Consider the following 15,387-nt stretch of genomic DNA (forward strand, 5'->3'; position numbering starts at 1 on the left):
GAGGAAGGTGGCTGCACCTCCCTAACCTATCAATTCACAGCTGGCATGCTCTTTGGAGCTGGTCCAGGACAACTTTCATTGCTTATGGGTTCGTCCTGATACAGCCCCTCCTGGAAAACTCGTGCTCGTCCTCTGAGGCTCCGAGATGCAGAAACATCGATGTCAGCTGCAGAAATGAAGGGCTGCGTTGAGTTGTCGAGAAGCAAGAACATAGCCAGCGCCTAAGTGTCTGGGAGTCAGCAGCTGCTGCACTTTTGCGATTGCCTTCACTGTGCACTGAATGCCACGACGGCATGGGCACGTTAAAACAACGAGCTGAGCAAGAGTCCCCGAAAGATCACGGCCGTCAGAAAGCAGCTTATATATTGCCCTGGAAAGAGCAGTGTTTTTGGAGTGTGCAGTAAAATCGTGTTTCTGGACAAGGGAGGCATAAGTGCGCTGCGCTCCTAAGCTATCTCCCTGCGAGACACACTGCCAAAGCTTTTCGCTATCATGCAGTCTAGTGCAGACGCACACTCCGGCTCTCCGGAGCTGTCCGAAGCCAAGCGCCGGTGGCCGGCGTCTTTCGGCTGAAGCTGCGCTTCGGAGCGTACGGCTGCCGCTCCGCTGTTGTGTGCGCGAAGCAGCCGCTTCTCCTGCTCCGGGAGCCGGACAGAGCGGTAGCTTGTACGAGGGCGAAGAACGAAGCCGCAGAGCACCGGGCTTCTGCGCGCACCCTAAGGACTGCTAGAGGACCGTGGTGGACACTCGCCTGCGTCTTCAATTCCATTGTAGCATCCTTATGGAAGGTGTTCCAGGACAATTTTCCTGAGTTTTGAATTCGTCCTGATGCAGCCCCTCCTGGGAAACTCGTGCTCGTCCTCTGAGGCTCCGAGTGCAGAGACCTCGATGGCAACTGCAGAAATGAAGCACTCCGTTGAGTTGTCGAGAAGCAAGAACATAGCCAGCGCCTTGTGTTTGGGAGTCAGCAGCTGCTGCACTTTTGCGATTGCCTTCACTGTGCACTGAATGCCACGACGGCATGGGCACGTTAAAACAACGCGCTGAGCAAGAGTCCCCGAAAGATCACGGCCGTCAGAAAGCAGCTTATATATTGCCCTGGAAAGAGCATTGTTTTTGGAGTGTGCAGTAAAATCGTGTTTCTGGACAAGGGAGGCATAAGTGCGCTGCGCTCCTAAGCTATCTCCCTGCGAGACACACTGCCAAAGCTTTTCGTTATCCTGCAGTCTAGTGCAGACGCACACTACGGCTATCGGCTGCTGTCCGAAGCGAAGCGCCAGTCGCCGGCGTCTTTCGGCTGAAGCAGCGCTTCGGAGCGTACGGCTGTTGTGTGCGCGAAGCAGCCGCTTCTCCTGCTCCGGGAGTCGGAGAGAGCGGTAGCTTGTACGAGGGCGAAGAACGAAGCCGCAGAGCACCGGACTTGTGTGCACAGCCTACGGGCTGCTAGAGGAAGGTGGCTGCACCTCCCTAACCTATCAATTCACAGCTGGCATGCTCTTTGGAGCTGGTCCAGGACAACTTTCATTGCTTATGGGTTCGTCCTGATACAGCCCCTCCTGGAAAACTCGTGCTCGTCCTCTGAGGCTCCGAGATGCAGAAACATCGATGGCAGCTGCAGAAATGAAGGGCTGCGTTGAATTGTCGAGAAGCAAGAACATAGCCAGCGCCTAAGTGTCTGGGAGTCAGCAGCTGCTGCACTTTTGCGATTGCCTTCACTGTGCACTGAATGCCACGACGGCATGGGCACGTTAAAACAACGAGCTGAGCAAGAGTCCCCGAAAGATCACGGCCGTCAGAAAGCAGCTTATATATTGCCCTGGAAAGAGCAGTGTTTTAGGAGTGTGCAGTAAAATCGTGTTTCTGGACAAGGGAGGCATAAGTGCGCTGCGCTCCTAAGCTATCTCCCTGCGAGACATACTGCCAAAGCTTTTCGCTATCATGCAGTCTAGTGCAGACGCACACTACGGCTATCGGCTGCTGTCCGAAGCCAAGCGCCAGTCGCCGGCGTCTTTCGGCTGAAGCAGCGCTTCGGAGCGTACGGCTGTTGTGTGCGCGAAGCAGCCGCTTCTCCTGCTCCGGGAGTCGGAGAGAGCGGTAGCTTGTACGAGGGCGAAGAACGAAGCCGCAGAGCACCGGACTTGTGTGCACAGCCTACGGGCTGCTAGAGGAAGGTGGCTGCACCTCCCTAACCTATCAATTCACAGCTGGCATGCTCTTTGGAGCTGGTCCAGGACAACTTTCATTGCTTATGGGTTCGTCCTGATACAGCCCCTCCTGGGAAACTCGTGCTCGTCCTCTGAGGCTCCGAGATGCAGAAACATCGATGGCAGCTGCAGAAATGAAGGGCTGCGTTGAGTTGTCGAGAAGCAAGAACATAGCCAGCGCCTAAGTGTCTGGGAGTCAGCAGCTGCTGCACTTTTGCGATTGCCTTCACTGTGCACTGATTGCCGAGACATGTGCACGCTAAAAAAACAAGGTGGGCAAGAGGAGGAAGAGAGTACGGTCATCAGAGAGCATCTGGCATCTTGTCCTGGAAACTGCAGTGTTTTTGGAGAGTACAGCAAATCCGTGTTTCTGGACAAGGGAGGCATAAGTGCGCTGCGCTCCTAAGCTATCTCCCTGCGAGACACACTGCCAAAGCTTTTCGCTATCATGCAGTCTAGTGCAGACGCACACTCCGGCTCTCCGGAGCTGTCCGAAGCCAAGCGCCGGTGGCCGGCGTCTTTCGGCTGAAGCTGCGCTTCGGAGCGTACGGCTGCCGCTCCGCTGTTGTGTGCGCGAAGCAGCCGCTTCTCCTGCTCCGGGAGCCGGACAGAGCGGTAGCTTGTACGAGGGCGAAGAACGAAGCCGCAGAGCACCGGGCTTCTGCGCGCACCCTAAGGACTGCTAGAGGACCGTGGTGGACACTCGCCTGCGTCTTCAATTCCATTCTAGCATCCTTATGGAAGGTGTTCCAGGACAATTTTCCTGAGTTTTGAATTCGTCCTGATGCAGCCCCTCCTGGGAAACTCGTGCTCGTCCTCTGAGGCTCCGAGTGCAGAGACCTCGATGGCAACTGCAGAAATGAAGCACTCCGTTGAGTTGTCGAGAAGCAAGAACATAGCCAGCGCCTTGTGTTTGGGAGTCAGCAGCTGCTGCACTTTTGCGATTGCCTTCACTGTGCACTGAATGCCACGACGGCATGGGCACGTTAAAACAACGCGCTGAGCAAGAGTCCCCGAAAGATCACGGCCGTCAGAAAGCAGCTTATATATTGCCCTGGAAAGAGCATTGTTTTTGGAGTGTGCAGTAAAATCGTGTTTCTGGACAAGGGAGGCATAAGTGCGCTGCGCTCCTAAGCTATCTCCCTGCGAGACACACTGCCAAAGCTTTTCGTTATCCTGCAGTCTAGTGCAGACGCACACTACGGCTCTGGGCTGCTGTCCGAAGCCAAGCGCCGGTCGCCGGCGTCTTTCGGCTGAAGCAGCGCTTCGGAGCGTACGGCTGCCGCTCCGCTGCTGTGTGCGCGAAGCAGCCGCTTCTCCTGCTCCGGGAGCCGGACAGAGCGGTAGCTTGTACGAGGGCGAAGAACGAAGCCGCAGAGCACCGGGCTTCTGCGCGCACCCTAAGGACTGCTAGAGGACCGTGGTGGACACTCGCCTGCGTCTTCAATTCCATTCTAGCATCCTTATGGAAGGTGTTCCAGGACAATTTTCCTGAATTTTGAATTCGTCCTGATGCAGCCCCTCCTGGGAAACTCGTGCTCGTCCTCTGAGGCTCCGAGTGCAGAGACCTCGATGGCAACTGCAGAAATGAAGCACTCCGTTGAGTTGTCGAGAAGCAGGAACATAGCCAGCGCCTTGTGTTTGGGAGTCAGCAGCTGCTGGACTTTTGCGATTGCCTTCACTGTGCACTGAATGCCACGACGGCATGGGCACGTTAAAACAACGAGCTGAGCAAGAGTCCCCGAAAGATCACGGCCGTCAGAAAGCAGCTTATATATTGCCCTGGAAAGAGCAGTGTTTTAGGAGTGTGCAGTAAAATCGTGTTTCTGGACAAGGGAGGCATAAGTGCGCTGCGCTCCTAAGCTATCTCCCTGCGAGACACACTGCCAAAGCTTTTCGCTATCATGCAGTCTAGTGCAGACGCACACTACGGCTATCGGCTGCTGTCCGAAGCGAAGCGCCAGTCGCCGGCGTCTTTCGGCTGAAGCAGCGCTTCGGAGCGTACGGCTGTTGTGTGCGCGAAGCAGCCGCTTCTCCTGCTCCGGGAGTCGGAGAGAGCGGTAGCTTGTACGAGGGCGAAGAACGAAGCCGCAGAGCACCGGACTTGTGTGCACAGCCTACGGGCTGCTAGAGGAAGGTGGCTGCACCTCCCTAACCTATCAATTCACAGCTGGCATGCTCTTTGGAGCTGGTCCAGGACAACTTTCATTGCTTATGGGTTCGTCCTGATACAGCCCCTCCTGGAAAACTCGTGCTCGTCCTCTGAGGCTCCGAGATGCAGAAACATCGATGGCAGCTGCAGAAATGAAGGGCTGCGTTGAGTTGTCGAGAAGCAAGAACATAGCCAGCGCCTAAGTGTCTGGGAGTCAGCAGCTGCTGCACTTTTGCGATTGCCTTCACTGTGCACTGAATGCCACGACGGCATGGGCACGTTAAAACAACGAGCTGAGCAAGAGTCCCCGAAAGATCACGGCCGTCAGAAAGCAGCTTATATATTGCCCTGGAAAGAGCAGTGTTTTTGGAGTGTGCAGTAAAATCGTGTTTCTGGACAAGGGAGGCATAAGTGCGCTGCGCTCCTAAGCTATCTCCCTGCGAGACATACTGCCAAAGCTTTTCGCTATCATGCAGTCTAGTGCAGACGCACACTCCGGCTCTCCGGAGCTGTCCGAAGCCAAGCGCCGGTGGCCGGCGTCTTTCGGCTGAAGCTGCGCTTCGGAGCGTACGGCTGCCGCTCCGCTGTTGTGTGCGCGAAGCAGCCGCTTCTCCTGCTCCGGGAGCCGGACAGAGCGGTAGCTTGTACGAGGGCGAAGAACGAAGCCGCAGAGCACCGGGCTTCTGCGCGCACCCTAAGGACTGCTAGAGGACCGTGGTGGACACTCGCCTGCGTCTTCAATTCCATTCTAGCATCCTTATGGAAGGTGTTCCAGGACAATTTTCCTGAGTTTTGAATTCGTCCTGATGCAGCCCCTCCTGGGAAACTCGTGCTCGTCCTCTGAGGCTCCGAGTGCAGAGACCTCGATGGCAACTGCAGAAATGAAGCACTCCGTTGAGTTGTCGAGAAGCAAGAACATAGCCAGCGCCTTGTGTTTGGGAGTCAGCAGCTGCTGCACTTTTGCGATTGCCTTCACTGTGCACTGAATGCCACGACGGCATGGGCACGTTAAAACAACGCGCTGAGCAAGAGTCCCCGAAAGATCACGGCCGTCAGAAAGCAGCTTATATATTGCCCTGGAAAGAGCATTGTTTTTGGAGTGTGCAGTAAAATCGTGTTTCTGGACAAGGGAGGCATAAGTGCGCTGCGCTCCTAAGCTATCTCCCTGCGAGACACACTGCCAAAGCTTTTCGTTATCCTGCAGTCTAGTGCAGACGCACACTACGGCTATCGGCTGCTGTCCGAAGCGAAGCGCCAGTCGCCGGCGTCTTTCGGCTGAAGCAGCGCTTCGGAGCGTACGGCTGTTGTGTGCGCGAAGCAGCCGCTTCTCCTGCTCCGGGAGTCGGAGAGAGCGGTAGCTTGTACGAGGGCGAAGAACGAAGCCGCAGAGCACCGGACTTGTGTGCACAGCCTACGGGCTGCTAGAGGAAGGTGGCTGCACCTCCCTAACCTATCAATTCACAGCTGGCATGCTCTTTGGAGCTGGTCCAGGACAACTTTCATTGCTTATGGGTTCGTCCTGATACAGCCCCTCCTGGAAAACTCGTGCTCGTCCTCTGAGGCTCCGAGATGCAGAAACATCGATGGCAGCTGCAGAAATGAAGGGCTGCGTTGAATTGTCGAGAAGCAAGAACATAGCCAGCGCCTAAGTGTCTGGGAGTCAGCAGCTGCTGCACTTTTGCGATTGCCTTCACTGTGCACTGAATGCCACGACGGCATGGGCACGTTAAAACAACGAGCTGAGCAAGAGTCCCCGAAAGATCACGGCCGTCAGAAAGCAGCTTATATATTGCCCTGGAAAGAGCAGTGTTTTAGGAGTGTGCAGTAAAATCGTGTTTCTGGACAAGGGAGGCATAAGTGCGCTGCGCTCCTAAGCTATCTCCCTGCGAGACACACTGCCAAAGCTTTTCGCTATCATGCAGTCTAGTGCAGACGCACACTACGGCTATCGGCTGCTGTCCGAAGCGAAGCGCCAGTCGCCGGCGTCTTTCGGCTGAAGCAGCGCTTCGGAGCGTACGGCTGTTGTGTGCGCGAAGCAGCCGCTTCTCCTGCTCCGGGAGTCGGAGAGAGCGGTAGCTTGTACGAGGGCGAAGAACGAAGCCGCAGAGCACCGGACTTGTGTGCACAGCCTACGGGCTGCTAGAGGAAGGTGGCTGCACCTCCCTAACCTATCAATTCACAGCTGGCATGCTCTTTGGAGCTGGTCCAGGACAACTTTCATTGCTTATGGGTTCGTCCTGATACAGCCCCTCCTGGAAAACTCGTGCTCGTCCTCTGAGGCTCCGAGATGCAGAAACATCGATGGCAGCTGCAGAAATGAAGGGCTGCGTTGAATTGTCGAGAAGCAAGAACATAGCCAGCGCCTAAGTGTCTGGGAGTCAGCAGCTGCTGCACTTTTGCGATTGCCTTCACTGTGCACTGAATGCCACGACGGCATGGGCACGTTAAAACAACGAGCTGAGCAAGAGTCCCCGAAAGATCACGGCCGTCAGAAAGCAGCTTATATATTGCCCTGGAAAGAGCAGTGTTTTTGGAGTGTGCAGTAAAATCGTGTTTCTGGACAAGGGAGGCATAAGTGCGCTGCGCTCCTAAGCTATCTCCCTGCGAGACACACTGCCAAAGCTTTTCGCTATCATGCAGTCTAGTGCAGACGCACACTCCGGCTCTCCGGAGCTGTCCGAAGCCAAGCGCCGGTGGCCGGCGTCTTTCGGCTGAAGCTGCGCTTCGGAGCGTACGGCTGCCGCTCCGCTGTTGTGTGCGCGAAGCAGCCGCTTCTCCTGCTCCGGGAGCCGGACAGAGCGGTAGCTTGTACGAGGGCGAAGAACGAAGCCGCAGAGCACCGGGCTTCTGCGCGCACCCTAAGGACTGCTAGAGGACCGTGGTGGACACTCGCCTGCGTCTTCAATTCCATTCTAGCATCCTTATGGAAGGTGTTCCAGGACAATTTTCCTGAGTTTTGAATTCGTCCTGATGCAGCCCCTCCTGGGAAACTCGTGCTCGTCCTCTGAGGCTCCGAGTGCAGAGACCTCGATGGCAACTGCAGAAATGAAGCACTCCGTTGAGTTGTCGAGAAGCAAGAACATAGCCAGCGCCTTGTGTTTGGGAGTCAGCAGCTGCTGCACTTTTGCGATTGCCTTCACTGTGCACTGAATGCCACGACGGCATGGGCACGTTAAAACAACGCGCTGAGCAAGAGTCCCCGAAAGATCACGGCCGTCAGAAAGCAGCTTATATATTGCCCTGGAAAGAGCATTGTTTTTGGAGTGTGCAGTAAAATCGTGTTTCTGGACAAGGGAGGCATAAGTGCGCTGCGCTCCTAAGCTATCTCCCTGCGAGACACACTGCCAAAGCTTTTCGTTATCCTGCAGTCTAGTGCAGACGCACACTACGGCTATCGGCTGCTGTCCGAAGCGAAGCGCCAGTCGCCGGCGTCTTTCGGCTGAAGCAGCGCTTCGGAGCGTACGGCTGTTGTGTGCGCGAAGCAGCCGCTTCTCCTGCTCCGGGAGTCGGAGAGAGCGGTAGCTTGTACGAGGGCGAAGAACGAAGCCGCAGAGCACCGGACTTGTGTGCACAGCCTACGGGCTGCTAGAGGAAGGTGGCTGCACCTCCCTAACCTATCAATTCACAGCTGGCATGCTCTTTGGAGCTGGTCCAGGACAACTTTCATTGCTTATGGGTTCGTCCTGATACAGCCCCTCCTGGAAAACTCGTGCTCGTCCTCTGAGGCTCCGAGATGCAGAAACATCGATGGCAGCTGCAGAAATGAAGGGCTGCGTTGAATTGTCGAGAAGCAAGAACATAGCCAGCGCCTAAGTGTCTGGGAGTCAGCAGCTGCTGCACTTTTGCGATTGCCTTCACTGTGCACTGAATGCCACGACGGCATGGGCACGTTAAAACAACGAGCTGAGCAAGAGTCCCCGAAAGATCACGGCCGTCAGAAAGCAGCTTATATATTGCCCTGGAAAGAGCAGTGTTTTAGGAGTGTGCAGTAAAATCGTGTTTCTGGACAAGGGAGGCATAAGTGCGCTGCGCTCCTAAGCTATCTCCCTGCGAGACATACTGCCAAAGCTTTTCGCTATCATGCAGTCTAGTGCAGACGCACACTACGGCTATCGGCTGCTGTCCGAAGCGAAGCGCCAGTCGCCGGCGTCTTTCGGCTGAAGCAGCGCTTCGGAGCGTACGGCTGTTGTGTGCGCGAAGCAGCCGCTTCTCCTGCTCCGGGAGTCGGAGAGAGCGGTAGCTTGTACGAGGGCGAAGAACGAAGCCGCAGAGCACCGGACTTGTGTGCACAGCCTACGGGCTGCTAGAGGAAGGTGGCTGCACCTCCCTAACCTATCAATTCACAGCTGGCATGCTCTTTGGAGCTGGTCCAGGACAACTTTCATTGCTTATGGGTTCGTCCTGATACAGCCCCTCCTGGGAAACTCGTGCTCGTCCTCTGAGGCTCCGAGATGCAGAAACATCGATGGCAGCTGCAGAAATGAAGGGCTGCGTTGAGTTGTCGAGAAGCAAGAACATAGCCAGCGCCTAAGTGTCTGGGAGTCAGCAGCTGCTGCACTTTTGCGATTGCCTTCACTGTGCACTGATTGCCGAGACATGTGCACGCTAAAAAAACAAGGTGGGCAAGAGGAGGAAGAGAGTACGGTCATCAGAGAGCATCTGGCATCTTGTCCTGGAAACTGCAGTGTTTTTGGAGAGTACAGCAAATCCGTGTTTCTGGACAAGGGAGGCATAAGTGCGCTGCGCTCCTAAGCTATCTCCCTGCGAGACACACTGCCAAAGCTTTTCGCTATCATGCAGTCTAGTGCAGACGCACACTCCGGCTCTCCGGAGCTGTCCGAAGCCAAGCGCCGGTGGCCGGCGTCTTTCGGCTGAAGCTGCGCTTCGGAGCGTACGGCTGCCGCTCCGCTGTTGTGTGCGCGAAGCAGCCGCTTCTCCTGCTCCGGGAGCCGGACAGAGCGGTAGCTTGTACGAGGGCGAAGAACGAAGCCGCAGAGCACCGGGCTTCTGCGCGCACCCTAAGGACTGCTAGAGGACCGTGGTGGACACTCGCCTGCGTCTTCAATTCCCTTCTAGCATCCTTATGGAAGGTGTTCCAGGACAATTTTCCTGAGTTTTGAATTCGTCCTGATGCAGCCCCTCCTGGGAAACTCGTGCTCGTCCTCTGAGGCTCCGAGTGCAGAGACCTCGATGGCAACTGCAGAAATGAAGCACTCCGTTGAGTTGTCGAGAAGCAAGAACATAGCCAGCGCCTTGTGTTTGGGAGTCAGCAGCTGCTGGACTTTTGCGATTGCCTTCACTGTGCACTGAATGCCACGACCGCATGGGCACGTTAAAACAACGAGCTGAGCAAGAGTCCCCGAAAGATCACGGCCGTCAGAAAGCAGCTTATATATTGCCCTGGAAAGAGCAGTGTTTTAGGAGTGTGCAGTAAAATCGTGTTTCTGGACAAGGGAGGAATAAGTGCGCTGCGCTGCTAAGCTATCTCCCTGCGAGACACACTGCCAAAGCTTTTCGCTATCATGCAGTCTAGTGCAGACGCACACTACGGCTATCGGCTGCTGTCCGAAGCGAAGCGCCGGTCGCCGGCGTCTTTCGGCTGAAGCAGCGCTTCGGAGCGTACGGCTGTTGTGTGCGCGAAGCAGCCGCTTCTCCTGCTCCGGGAGCCGGACAGAGCGGTAGCTTGTACGAGGGCGAAGAACGAAGCCGCAGAGCACCGGACTTGTGTGCACAGCCTACGGGCTGCTAGAGGAAGGTGGCTGCACCTCCCTAACCTATCAATTCACAGCTGGCATGCTCTTTGGAGCTGGTCCAGGACAACTTTCATTGCTTATGGGTTCGTCCTGATACAGCCCCTCCTGGAAAACTCGTGCTCGTCCTCTGAGGCTCCGAGATGCAGAAACATCGATGGCAGCTGCAGAAATGAAGGGCTGCGTTGAGTTGTCGAGAAGCAAGAACATAGCCAGCGCCTAAGTGTCTGGGAGTCAGCAGCTGCTGCACTTTTGCGATTGCCTTCACTGTGCACTGATTGCCGAGACATGTGCACGCTAAAAAAACAAGGTGGGCAAGAGGAGGAAGAGAGTACGGTCATCAGAGAGCATCTGGCATCTTGTCCTGGAAACTGCAGTGTTTTTGGAGAGTACAGCAAATCCGTGTTTCTGGACAAGGGAGGCATAAGTGCGCTGCGCTCCTAAGCTATCTCCCTGCGAGACACACTGCCAAAGCTTTTCGCTATCATGCAGTCTAGTGCAGACGCACACTACGGCTATCGGCTGCTGTCCGAAGCGAAGCGCCAGTCGCCGGCGTCTTTCGGCTGAAGCAGCGCTTCGGAGCGTACGGCTGTTGTGTGCGCGAAGCAGCCGCTTCTCCTGCTCCGGGAGTCGGAGAGAGCGGTAGCTTGTACGAGGGCGAAGAACGAAGCCGCAGAGCACCGGACTTGTGTGCACAGCCTACGGGCTGCTAGAGGAAGGTGGCTGCACCTCCCTAACCTATCAATTCACAGCTGGCATGCTCTTTGGAGCTGGTCCAGGACAACTTTCATTGCTTATGGGTTCGTCCTGATACAGCCCCTCCTGGAAAACTCGTGCTCGTCCCCTGAGGCTCCGAGATGCAGAAACATCGATGGCAGCTGCAGAAATGAAGGGCTGCGTTGAGTTGTCGAGAAGCAAGAACATAGCCAGCGCCTAAGTGTCTGGGAGTCAGCAGCTGCTGCACTTTTGCGATTGCCTTCACTGTGCACTGATTGCCGAGACATGTGCACGCTAAAAAAACAAGGTGGGCAAGAGGAGGAAGAGAGTACGGTCATCAGAGAGCATCTGGCATCTTGTCCTGGAAACTGCAGTGTTTTTGGAGAGTACAGCAAATCCGTGTTTCTGGACAAGGGAGGCATAAGTGCGCTGCGCTCCTAAGCTATCTCCCTGCGAGACACACTGCCAAAGCTTTTCGTTATCCTGCAGTCTAGTGCAGACGCACACTACGGCTCTGGGCTGCTGTCCGAAGCGAAGCGCCGGTCGCCGGCGTCTTTCGGCTGAAGCAGCGCTTCGGAGCGTACGGCTGCCGCTCCGCTGTTGTGTGCGCGAAGCAGCCGCTTCTCCTGCTCCGGGAGCCGGACAGAGCGGTAGCTTGTACGAGGGCGAAGAACGAAGCCGCAGAGCACCGGGCTTCTGCGCGCACCCTAAGGACTGCTAGAGGACCGTGGTGGACACTCGCCTGCGTCTTCAATTCCATTCTAGCATCCTTATGGAAGGTGTTCCAGGACAATTTTCCTGAGTTTTGAATTCGTCCTGATGCAGCCCCTCCTGGAAAACTCGTGCTCGTCCTCTGAGGCTCCGAGATGCAGAAACATCGATGGCAGCTGCAGAAATGAAGGGCTGCGTTGAATTGTCGAGAAGCAAGAACATAGCCAGCGCCTAAGTGTCTGGGAGTCAGCAGCTGCTGCACTTTTGCGATTGCCTTCACTGTGCACTGAATGCCACGACGGCATGGGCACGTTAAAACAACGAGCTGAGCAAGAGTCCCCGAAAGATCACGGCCGTCAGAAAGCAGCTTATATATTGCCCTGGAAAGAGCAGTGTTTTAGGAGTGTGCAGTAAAATCGTGTTTCTGGACAAGGGAGGCATAAGTGCGCTGCGCTCCTAAGCTATCTCCCTGCGAGACACACTGCCAAAGCTTTTCGCTATCATGCAGTCTAGTGCAGACGCACACTACGGCTATCGGCTGCTGTCCGAAGCGAAGCGCCAGTCGCCGGCGTCTTTCGGCTGAAGCAGCGCTTCGGAGCGTACGGCTGTTGTGTGCGCGAAGCAGCCGCTTCTCCTGCTCCGGGAGTCGGAGAGAGCGGTAGCTTGTACGAGGGCGAAGAACGAAGCCGCAGAGCACCGGACTTGTGTGCACAGCCTACGGGCTGCTAGAGGAAGGTGGCTGCACCTCCCTAACCTATCAATTCACAGCTGGCATGCTCTTTGGAGCTGGTCCAGGACAACTTTCATTGCTTATGGGTTCGTCCTGATACAGCCCCTCCTGGAAAACTCGTGCTCGTCCCCTGAGGCTCCGAGATGCAGAAACATCGATGGCAGCTGCAGAAATGAAGGGCTGCGTTGAGTTGTCGAGAAGCAAGAACATAGCCAGCGCCTAAGTGTCTGGGAGTCAGCAGCTGCTGCACTTTTGCGATTGCCTTCACTGTGCACTGATTGCCGAGACATGTGCACGCTAAAAAAACAAGGTGGGCAAGAGGAGGAAGAGAGTACGGGCATCAGAGAGCATCTGGCATCTTGTCCTGGAAACTGCAGTGTTTTTGGAGAGTACAGCAAATCCGTGTTTCTGGACAAGGGAGGCATAAGTGCGCTGCGCTCCTAAGCTATCTCCCTGCGAGACACACTGCCAAAGCTTTTCGTTATCCTGCAGTCTAGTGCAGACGCACACTACGGCTCTGGGCTGCTGTCCGAAGCGAAGCGCCGGTCGCCGGCGTCTTTCGGCTGAAGCAGCGCTTCGGAGCGTACGGCTGCCGCTCCGCTGCTGTGTGCGCGAAGCAGCCGCTTCTCCTGCTCCGGGAGCCGGACAGAGCGGTAGCTTGTACGAGGGCGAAGAACGAAGCCGCAGAGCACCGGGCTTCTGCGCGCACCCTAAGGACTGCTAGAGGACCGTGGTGGACACTCGCCTGCGTCTTCAATTCCATTCTAGCATCCTTATGGAAGGTGTTCCAGGACAATTTTCCTGAATTTTGAATTCGTCCTGATGCAGCCCCTCCTGGGAAACTCGTGCTCGTCCTCTGAGGCTCCGAGTGCAGAGACCTCGATGGCAACTGCAGAAATGAAGCACTCCGTTGAGTTGTCGAGAAGCAGGAACATAGCCAGCGCCTTGTGTTTGGGAGTCAGCAGCTGCTGGACTTTTGCGATTGCCTTCACTGTGCACTGAATGCCACGACGGCATGGGCACGTTAAAACAACGAGCTGAGCAAGAGTCCCCGAAAGATCACGGCCGTCAGAAAGCAGCTTATATATTGCCCTGGAAAGAGCAGTGTTTTAGGAGTGTGCAGTAAAATCGTGTTTCTGGACAAGGGAGGCATAAGTGCGCTGCGCTCCTAAGCTATCTCCCTGCGAGACACACTGCCAAAGCTTTTCGCTATCATGCAGTCTAGTGCAGACGCACACTCCGGCTCTCCGGAGCTGTCCGAAGCCAAGCGCCGGTCGCCGGCGTCTTTCGGCTGAAGCTGCGCTTCGGAGCGTACGGCTGCCGCTCCGCTGTTGTGTGCGCGAAGCAGCCGCTTCTCCTGCTCCGGGAGCCGGACAGAGCGGTAGCTTGTACGAGGGCGAAGAACGAAGCCGCAGAGCACCGGGCTTCTGCGCGCACCCTAAGGACTGCTAGAGGACCGTGGTGGACACTCGCCTGCCTCTTCAATTCCCTTCTAGCATCCTTATGGAAGGTGTTCCAGGACAATTTTCCTGAATTTTGAATTCGTCCTGATGCAGCCCCTCCTGGGAAACTCGTGCTCGTCCTCTGAGGCTCCGAGTGCAGAGACCTCGATGGCAACTGCAGAAATGAAGCACTCCGTTGAGTTGTCGAGAAGCAAGAACATAGCCAGCGCCTTGTGTTTGGGAGTCAGCAGCTGCTGGACTTTTGCGATTGCCTTCACTGTGCACTGAATGCCACGACGGCATGGGCACGTTAAAACAACGCGCTGAGCAAGAGTCCCCGAAAGATCACGGCCGTCAGAAAGCAGCTTATATATTGCCCTGGAAAGAGCATTGTTTTTGGAGTGTGCAGTAAAATCGTGTTTCTGGACAAGGGAGGCATAAGTGCGCTGCGCTCCTAAGCTATCTCCCTGCGAGACACACTGCCAAAGCTTTTCGTTATCCTGCAGTCTAGTGCAGACGCACACTACGGCTCTGGGCTGCTGTCCGAAGCGAAGCGCCGGTCGCCGGCGTCTTTCGGCTGAAGCAGCGCTTCGGAGCGTACGGCTGCCGCTCCGCTGCTGTGTGCGCGAAGCAGCCGCTTCTCCTGCTCCGGGAGCCGGACAGAGCGGTAGCTTGTACGAGGGCGAAGAACGAAGCCGCAGAGCACCGGGCTTCTGCGCGCACCCTAAGGACTGCTAGAGGACCGTGGTGGACACTCGCCTGCGTCTTCAATTCCATTCTAGCATCCTTATGGAAGGTGTTCCAGGACAATTTTCCTGAGTTTTGAATTCGTCCTGATGCAGCCCCTCCTGGGAAACTCCTGCTCGTCCTCTGAGGCTCCGAGTGCAGAGACCTCGATGGCAACTGCAGAAATGAAGCACTCCGTTGAGTTGCCGAGAAGCAGGAACATAGCCAGCGCCTTGTGTTTGGGAGTCAGCAGCTGCTGCACTTTTGCGATTGCCTTCACTGTGCACTGATTGCCGAGACATGTGCACGCTAAAAAAACAAGGTGGGCAAGAGGAGGAAGAGAGTACGGTCATCAGAGAGCATCTGGCATCTTGTCCTGGAAACTGCAGTGTTTTTGGAGAGTACAGCAAATCCGTGTTTCTGGACAAGGGAGGCATAAGTGCGCTGCGCTCCTAAGCTATCTCCCTGCGAGACACACTGCCAAAGCTTTTCGCTATCATGCAGTCTAGTGCAGACGCACACTACGGCTATCGGCTGCTGTCCGAAGCGAAGCGCCAGTCGCCGGCGTCTTTCGGCTGAAGCAGCGCTTCGGAGCGTACGGCTGTTGTGTGCGCGAAGCAGCCGCTTCTCCTGCTCCGGGAGTCGGAGAGAGCGGTAGCTTGTACGAGGGCGAAGAACGAAGCCGCAGAGCACCGGACTTGTGTGCACAGCCTACGGGCTGCTAGAGGAAGGTGGCTGCACCTCCCTAACCTATCAATTCACAGCTGGCATGCTCTTTGGAGCTGGTCCAGGACAACTTTCATTGCTTATGGGTTCGTCCTGATACAGCCCCTCCTGGAAAACTCGTGCTCGTCCCCTGAGGCTCCGAGATGCAGAAACATCGATGGCAGCTGCAGAAATGAAGGGCTGCGTTGAGTTGTCGAGAAGCAAGAACATAGCCAGCGCCTAAGTGTCT

This window comes from Lonchura striata, chromosome 28 (genome assembly GCF_046129695.1).
Source record: "Lonchura striata isolate bLonStr1 chromosome 28, bLonStr1.mat, whole genome shotgun sequence".
Lineage (NCBI taxonomy): Eukaryota > Metazoa > Chordata > Aves > Passeriformes > Estrildidae > Lonchura > Lonchura striata.